Consider the following 9,035-nt stretch of genomic DNA (forward strand, 5'->3'; position numbering starts at 1 on the left):
CAGCCATAAAAAAACTACAAAAAAGACAAATTAGACAAAACAGGTAGCCTGTAAACATTAGCCCAACTCAAAAACAGCCTAAAGACTTTTCAAAAAAGCAATAATTAGCATGAACTATTAGCTTAACTCCAAAATAGCCTAAAAAATCAGAGTAAATGCCAAAATATAGCAGAATTTTAAAACTTCAAAACTGTAATTTTTTAACATAATTATGAATAATAAAAAGGCAGGAATATTATTCCAGAATCAAACAACTTAAACTTTAAATAACTTTCAATATTTTACTCTCCATAAAAATATATTTTGTCAAAATTATACAAGTTAGAAATGAGCTCAACATAACATTGGTCCATTATTAACAATAAAATAAAATGATATGGAGGGACGGATAGAATTACCCGGACCGGGCCTTGACTTTAACACGTGGGGTCTATCCCCTTTCCTGCTTTTCTACAAAATTACAGACATTTACATTCATGACATTAACACACATAATGAATGATACATGGCCAATAATGTTAAGTTATGATAATAATAGGGATTGGAAAGTTTGCACATTTACTGGTGAACTGCTTTAATTAAAGGATTTATGAAACACAAAATTCACCAAATTCACTACATTTACAATTGAAACTGTGACTTTTTTTGTTGTTTTTCAGGTGTGATGTCTCATTGAGTTTCAACATAGTGGTCGTGCTCACTTTTTTTCCCAAATGAATCTCTTTTGAAGGTTTCCTGATGGGCTGCATTGGAGCTATTTCTCTGTGTTACGTCTCCAAATAAATGTGTTTTTCAGAGGCACAAAATAGTTTCAAAAGTAAATGACTGTGATGAATACCTTTACCAAAATGTGATAAAATTCTTCTGCAAATGTTGCAATCAGAGCTGTGGAAAGGTAACCCTCCAGGGCATTTAAGAGGCTCATCATGTAGATTTTGTCAACTCAGCAAGTCAAAGAAAACAGAAAATAAAACTATGTTTCTAGTTTTATATCCGATTTTTAGCTCCAGGGTTTACATTCTTTAATTCTTCAACCGCAATGAATGCAATTCCAATGGATTAAACACAAGAAGCTACTTTTCTCCGTGTCAGAATCAACTGATTTACGCCGATTGTGTCGTAGATCTATTGTTTGTTTTTAAGGGAATGTGTAGTTTTTGGCAGGAACTCTGGTACTATAGGGTTAAAATGCTAAAGTAAGGAATCTTAAAAAATTAGAGGGAATCCTAGAGAAATTTACATAATTTAACCCATTAAGACTTTCCTTAAATCTTAAAAATGTATCATTCTAGACCGACTGAACCCGACAGATTTGATTCCCTCTCTGTTTCTAGAGCAGTTAATCTGAAACAGCTAATCAGGATTCATGGGAGGGAATGTTTCCAGGACTCTTCTGATTGGTGGCTGCTGGAAAACCAGTTTTCCTTTTCCCGTTTTTAGACAACTTAATCTAAATTCTCTTGAAAAAAATATACCTGGGATACAATCAAACTTCATATTAAAAAAAAAAAAAAAACACTTCCTATGGAGCTATAATGACGTCAGTATTATTAGAAACCCAAATAAAACAAATTGAAAAAATATTTGGCCAAAAAAAAAAAAAAAATAGTAAAATGTCCCAAACTTTTTGCTATTTTAAAATAAACTTAATTATTTTAACTTTAACTCCAATACGTAGTTACATTTCATTAGGCATAAAAAATATAAAATAAAACAACTGTGATATGAACATCATTTTTAACCACTACACATTACTAAAATGTAACTATGTAATAAAAACAATTTAAACTATTAACATTTTAGATATTTTTGGGCCAAATACCAATATTTTTTCCATTTTTTTTGGTTCCTAATATTATTGGCCCCAATATAGCTCCATATTTAATGCTAAAAATTCCATCAAAGAAGCAACACGTATCAATTTCTTCAATCTTTCAATCAGACTTTCTTTAATCCTTAAAAATGTATCATTTGATTCTCAATCTGTTTCTAGAGCAGCTAATCTGAATCAGCTAATTAGGATTCATGGGAGGGACTCTTCTGATTGGTGGCTGCTGGAAAACACGTTTTCCTTTCGTTCTGGTAGTGGTTGTTGCTCACATTTAAAAAAAAAACAAAAAACCTTTTTTTCCTATTTTTCTTTTACATTTCCAGAGAAGATATGTCAGAAAAAAAAGATATGGATCAGGACGCATATAAACGACTGCAGAAACCACATTGATTTTTTAATTTTTACCAAAGATCCTCCTCTAACGGATATATGAACAATTCCAAAAAGCATAACGAATTGGAAAGAAATTAAAACAACCTCTGACAGGTTGTAAGAAAAAAAAAAAAGGTAGCAAGAATTCCATCAGTTAGAATGTGAGCAATGAAAAGCAGCCAGCAATGGTACGAGGCCACAATCTGTTTCAAGGGCTGGGCTCAATTGGAGTTGACAGGCTTTCCATCCAGCCAGCTGCACACACACACACTCACAACCACACACACACAACCACGAAGCAGCCGGCCACCACAGCCACCGCCACTTCCAACCAGAAAATTGCTAGCAGCTACTTCCATTCCCAGAAGCCCAGTACGTAAAGTCAATTAGCAGCTGAGTTAGCAGCAATAATGGCCTCAAAAGGGCAATAGAAATTAGGCACTGCACTTACACCAAGGTGCACCACAGCAACCCGTAAATGATTGCAGCATTAGCTCTCCCAGCACCTCTCCTCACCTCTGGTGCCGACTCATAAAACACGTGGAAAAATGCAATCAAATGAATCAGGTCTCTCTCTTGTTCAGTAAATGAATGGATCGACTGTGCGTGGTGTCCATTAATGTCACCCGATGACATGCGTGTCTGCGGCTCGCCGCCGCAGCCTGCTCTGCGGGAGGCCTTTACATGGACAGTTTTTTGGGAAAATTACAGAAATGCAATAATTTACGAATTGATTTCTATTTAACCAAACCAACTAATTAAATTGGTGACAAGTGGTAGCCAGGTTTGTGAAAAAAATTAAATGGAATATGGATAACACTTTAGATACAAAACACTCAATATAATGTTGACAAAGATAGTTAATACATTTGTTAAGCTTTTAAGAAGTTTATTAATATAGTCTTCGTAGACAATGGTCTTACTTTAGATGGTATTAAGTCTTACTATGTATTTTAATTAATCTTATGTGGTTATTGTGCTAATAAGTGTCTTATTAATGACATATAAACACATTAATGTTGCTTGTTAAGGCATCTTATTATAAAGTATTACCAAAATTTCTCCTTTTTATTTTTTTAAATAAGTCTATTCTATAAATCACTCAAATTCATCCCATGAATTCACATCAGTTTTTAAAAGTGAAGCAACAATTTTGGATTTTGAGTCAGGTAAGGCAGGTGTGATGCACGTTCAAGAACGCACCAAACGGGCATTGTTACTGCACACTTCAAAATGTACCTAGAGTTGAAAGAAGGTGCAACATGTCAAAATTATTTTAAAAGAATTTAAAAAAGAAAAAAGGCTCTCATTTTATTCAGACAAGTATTGTGCATATGTAACAGGCTCACAATGTGTGGTAATAATAATCACACAAAATTGTATTTTTTTCTAAATATAAGTTGATGCTCCGCGTTAACACACGCCATTAATCAGCCAGAATAAACTTGTTAATATTTATTAAGCGACCTCAGTTCCGCGTCAAGCGTGAACCCGTCATAATTAAACTCCGTCTAAAATAAACTTTAATTTTTGTCTATATTGTGTGAAATTACAGAGATTATATGGCATTTATTTGTAGTTTTTGGACAAAAGTGATATTTTATTTTAATTATTTAAGGGAGAATTTGAAAATCAATCAGATGGTTATAATGCAGAGCAGTACAGGCGCTTTGGTGGGTGGAGCTAAACAGCCATCTGCTATTAGAAATCCAACAATGAGGAAACAGATTATTATTTTATTTTGGGATGGGGACCGACATTATTTTTTTTTATGATAGCGAGAACCGGCAGTTTACTGCTTAAGTCCCGCCCACCGCTGTGAGAGGCGAGCAGTGGACAGACACGCCTCCAACTGTGAGCAGATTCCAGCCGAGCTGACCTTAAATTCAGCTAGGAAAAAAAAAAAAAAGATTAATTGTCAGTGATTAATCGCGATTAAAAATTAACTGGGATTAATTTCCCCCTGGTTTGCGATTATTATTTTTTTATCAATTCCTGGCCTGAGTATGAAATAATTATTGTTCACAACTTATTAAATAATTGGATTATTTGCCACTAATTGTATTGAAATGTACTAAAAAATACATACCCTGGTGTATCCATCACCTTCATTTGTTCCTATTAAAAAAGGATTCCTTATAATGGGCTTAAAAGCTAAAAGACTAAAAAAATTTCTAAATAAAACCGATCTACAGAGTCTTCACCTACTGAGTCCAATTAAAGCGAGAACAAACCATAATTACAGTGAACCAGAAACCGTCTCACCTGTGAGTGAATGTCCTTGCCTTCCTCTCCAACAACATTGACAGTTATTCCCATAAGCTCCGAGTGCGTGTCAATCAAGCCGGCTGTGCACCAGTTTGGTCTATAAATATCTGTATATATAGAAATTAATTTCACATGCTAATTGGTCTCCGCTCGAATGATCTGATATCAATTAATAAAATCTAAAGATTGGAAGGACACGCGGGAGGAGTGCGTGCTGGCTCGGTAAGTCATTCACCGCAGCACAAGGTCTTTATCAGTTTGATGCGCCATGTTTGAATGGGAAGTAAAATATTCTGGAGGGGAAAAAAAATTGTGAGACAAATGAAAATCTGCATAATGTTTCATAGAAAATATGTGTTTGCTATTTTTTTTAAAGTGTCCTGGTGTGTTCTGTTTTCATGTTTCATGGTCTCTACAGTTTTGTATTACTATGTTTTTCTTTTACTTGTTTTTAATTTTTTTGGACTACCTGTCCTATTAAGCTCCGCCCCTCATTTTTCTTTATGGTTTACACTCATTAGGCAATGACCACACCCACTGCTAATTTCTTACATATTAAAGTCTGTTTAAAGTCATAAAGATTTCACTGAATTCTACTTTGACGTCTTTTCTTCCAATGAGATTTATGCATATGATCTTCTATGCTTTGATCTTCTGAGCTATGATCTTCATTTTGTCATGTTCTGTTGTAGTTTATCTGTTAATACGAAGACATTTACCGACCTAACGAAAAATCTGTGCTATCACACATAAGATTTTGGATCCAGACAATATTACATTTGCTCTTCGTTCCAGTACTCACCTATGGTCATGAACTCTGGGTCGTGACCGAAAGAACGAGATCCCGACTACAAGCGGCTGAAGTTTTCTCCGTAGGGTGGCTGGGTGCTCCCTTAGAGATAGGGTGAGAAGTGGTCACCCGGAAAGAGCTCGGAGTAGAGCCGCTTCTCCTCAGCATTGAGAGGAGCCAGTTGAGGTGGTTCGGGCATCTGATCCGGATGCCTCCTGGACGCCTCCCTGGTGAGGTGTTCCGGGCATGTCCCACTGGGCGGAGGCCTTGAAGAAGACCCAGGACACGCTGTGTTTCTCGGCTGGACTGGGAACGCCTCGGGGTCCCCCCAGAGGAGCTGGAGGAAGTGGCCGGGGAGAGGGAAGTCTGAGCATCTTTGCTTAGACTGCTGCCCCCGCGAACTCAAAATCTTTTTCCCAAAAAATGGCTTAAGTTGTGTCTTTCTACCTACCAAAAAAAAACAATTACTATTTATTCTATTTACCTTGTTATATTTCCACTAGCACTGTCATATGAGAAAAAGCATTTCGTCTCACCTGTGTACTACTCTGCAGATACCATGTGTGAAATGGCTATTAACCCAATCTGAGATGAAATAAAACCAAATCAGAATTAGTATTTACACTTCAAGCAGTTATTGAAATGTATTTTGATACCACGTTTTAGTACTTAACATGGAAGTCTTTAAAAATATGCTTCTTTTAATAACCAGTGGTCTAGCGGTCGATTTAATAATCAACCATTAGAGTATGGTCGATTGAGGAACTGCATTTGACACTCCTAAACTGGTTTAGGGGGGGTGAAGGCATTGACTGTATGAGAGCTGGACTGAGTGGCCCCTCCCCCCTTGAGTTCTAAGAAGTCAAAATCCTTCTTCAATAGAGAAATAAACTGCGATTACTCAATCATTCTTTTTGTCAGAATAACCATTCTTGCTCTGGTGATTTTCTTTTCTACGTGTGTTAGGGGTGGGGGTCTATACATTTTTCCTTGAGCAATGTCTTAAATAAAGTACTTTGAGTGAAATTGTTTTTAGGAAAAGTCTTATAAAAACAAACTTTGATTTGATACCACTTGCTAATCCTATTTTTTTTTAACATTTTTTCTGTTGTGCAAGCTATTCTATTATAAACAGGCCTATCAGATGCCTCAATAAAAGTATTTCATTTAACGTCCAGCGTTCAAAATATCCAATTTAACTAGTAGGGGTGTGGACTTCCAACAAGCTCACTCCTGATTGGTGAGAGTGGTTGCCATAGAAACTTAGACAGGCTCACTGCTGACTGATATCGTATGGCTCTAACATGGCGGCTTTCGTGTTGCAAAAAAAGGCCAACTGATTTGATTTAATTCTGTTGGAACCAGAAGTAAACCCCTTTCTATGGATGATGTCACACTGACTTAGTCCGGTTCTCAGATACAGTCAATGTGGGGGGTGTTGGTCCACCCCATGTGTTTTGTTAATTGACGTATTACAGGAATATTTTCCTGAAATTGTATTGTAGTGATGTGAGTTTGGCAGGGTGTATATTTACAAACATTTATATGATCTAGCACATTTGATGACCTGATGAAATTTTAACTTAGCAATAAAAAGCTAACCTGTTTTGTAAAAATTGTGAGTAATTTACTGAACTCCTTAAAGTTTTATGCTTTTATAAGTTCAGCTGCTAACATGATCAGAACATTTTTGGCTAACCACAGCAAGTTCGCCTGAAGCTGCCAAGTTGTGGATTCTATATTTAAAGCGAAGCACCAAAAAGTCCATAAAAAAAACAATGTTTTTAATGGTCTAGTTCATGGCATCCCTTTCAGTAGTCAGAGTGAAGAGATTAAGTCAAATCGTTAACTTTATCTCTTCTGGGAGCAACCGATTTAGTTCTGTAGAACCCAGTAAAAACATACAGCTCAGGCAACATGATGTAACATTTAGTAACTTTGTTATTGGGGGTTGCAGCTAATGCAATTTTAATTTCACTAATTCCTTTAAGATGGGCGGATTTTTGTGTTTTTGAAAAGTTTTTTTGTTGCCATTGTGCTATTTCTCTGTGACAATTTTCACTGTGGCTCGTTGGAACACAAATATTTGCAAATGTCTGCACAGGAATCTCAAATTAAATGGAATTTCTTGCATCACTGAGCTAAAACTTACCTCTCTATGAAGTCAGATTTTTACCTGCATTCCAAATGAATTGATACAAAAGACACTTTTTTTTTCCTTCACAGAAGTCTGAATGATTCATTTTTATAATCCCCTCATTTTCTGTGCTCGCAAAATGAAAGCCATAAATATTACAAATGATTTTGTACGTAAAAGGTGGGATAATTGTGAAAACAGGAAAATGGTGTTGGAGCAGAACGCCGCAGGACGTTTTTAAAAAGCTCCATCTATCTTTAAGACAAAGTATTGAACTCTGATGCCAAGGGGAACTTGGCCAAAGCATTTATTTCAGTCAAGGCCGACAGGAAAGCCGCAGTTTCTATTTGCCAATCATCCATTTTTGACGTTAGCAAACTAAAACTTTTGCATAAATCCAGCCCTTTTTGAGTGGAATATGATTCGGATAGCAGTCCGAGATATGTTATCATTTGTCTAAAGAGCAAATAGTAATAAGAAAAACATTTTTGACTTTAGAGATAAAAACGAATTTGTGCACGGATGTGTCCTTAACGTCCTGACACTTCTCAGCTCTGATATGAGGATATTAAAATTTCCATTAACAAAAGGTTGAGTTTGTTGTGTTAAGGCCGGTCAGTCAGTCCAATTTATGAGGCCTCAGATTATTTTCTTATCTCACCTCTGAAGGATTTTAAAAGTTCACCACCTTTGTGTCCTTTACTTAGGGGGTATTCAGACTAGACACTATTGATTTACTAAAAGTGAACTAGAGTTAAGGATCCGGAACCAATATTCGGTCAGAACACACCCAAGCACACCACTTTCTGACCCATCTTTCATGGTGGTATCCGACGGAGCTCCGGTTTACTCTGACTCTCCGGTGACTGAATAGGCTCTGTGCTCGGAGTGGACCAAAACGGCCACCGTAGTCGCACATTACAGGATGTAAACACAGTAGGGCAGCAAGATGAGACACAGCAAACAACTTTCAACGTGATACATCCGTCTTTTCCCGACAATCTTTATGTCAATCTACATGACATCAGCGTACCTTCTTAGCCGCCACCTCCTCAGTTGCCGCCTAGCACTAAAGTTACAAATACAAAGGGTTGTACTTTACGTTGATACATTCAAAATTGGTCAGCAAAATATTAAATTCCGACAACCGAACTATCTTGAAAAGGATTGCAAAGCATCTTCCAAAGTTACAAAGTCCGTTGGACTGGATTTTTCCTTCCCCCATTGTTTTGCCCCGCCTTCGTAATACCTGGCCAATGACTGTAGAAGTCTTTAGTCACATGCTTGTGTATACAAGCTTTGAAAGGTAGTGCAAACACATGGGTCACGACTCCATCCGGACAAATAATCAGACTTGTTCCGGACCAATAGACGTTTCCAGCCTGAATACACCCTCAGTTAGCCTAACGCTTTTTGGCACCATTGCTGTTGCAGTTGACTTCTTACAGCATCAATTTATTGTTGTGAAAACTCAATGGGGGTCTTTGCTATAGGTAACCTAGGTGGCTGCCTAGCCAAAAACCAGCAGGTTTTTACTCAACTCGCCTCTTCCCAGCCAATTGATGTGACTGATGTCCAAACTGAAAAGGCAAAAACTGTCCAGTGCACAGAACAGAAAAAGACAAAAATGAAGAAGA

The 9,035-nt window shown here is 36.9% G+C and overlaps 1 long non-coding RNA gene across 1 annotated transcript in view; it reads right to left on the reverse strand.

Moving 5' to 3' along the window:
- Positions 1-5,543: 5,543 nt before the first annotated feature.
- LOC112160176 overlaps positions 5,544-9,035 on the reverse strand; it is a 6,218-nt gene continuing 2,726 nt past the window's right edge. Inside the window, exons 3-4 of the long non-coding RNA XR_002921624.2 lie at positions 5,798-5,846; positions 5,544-5,598 (exon numbers count right to left, since the gene is read on the reverse strand). This is a non-coding gene — a long non-coding RNA (uncharacterized LOC112160176). The remainder of the gene's footprint in view (positions 5,599-5,797; positions 5,847-9,035) is intronic.

The sequence above is a fragment of the Oryzias melastigma genome, linkage group LG2 (assembly GCF_002922805.2).
Source record: "Oryzias melastigma strain HK-1 linkage group LG2, ASM292280v2, whole genome shotgun sequence".
NCBI classification, from domain to species: domain Eukaryota; kingdom Metazoa; phylum Chordata; class Actinopteri; order Beloniformes; family Adrianichthyidae; genus Oryzias; species Oryzias melastigma.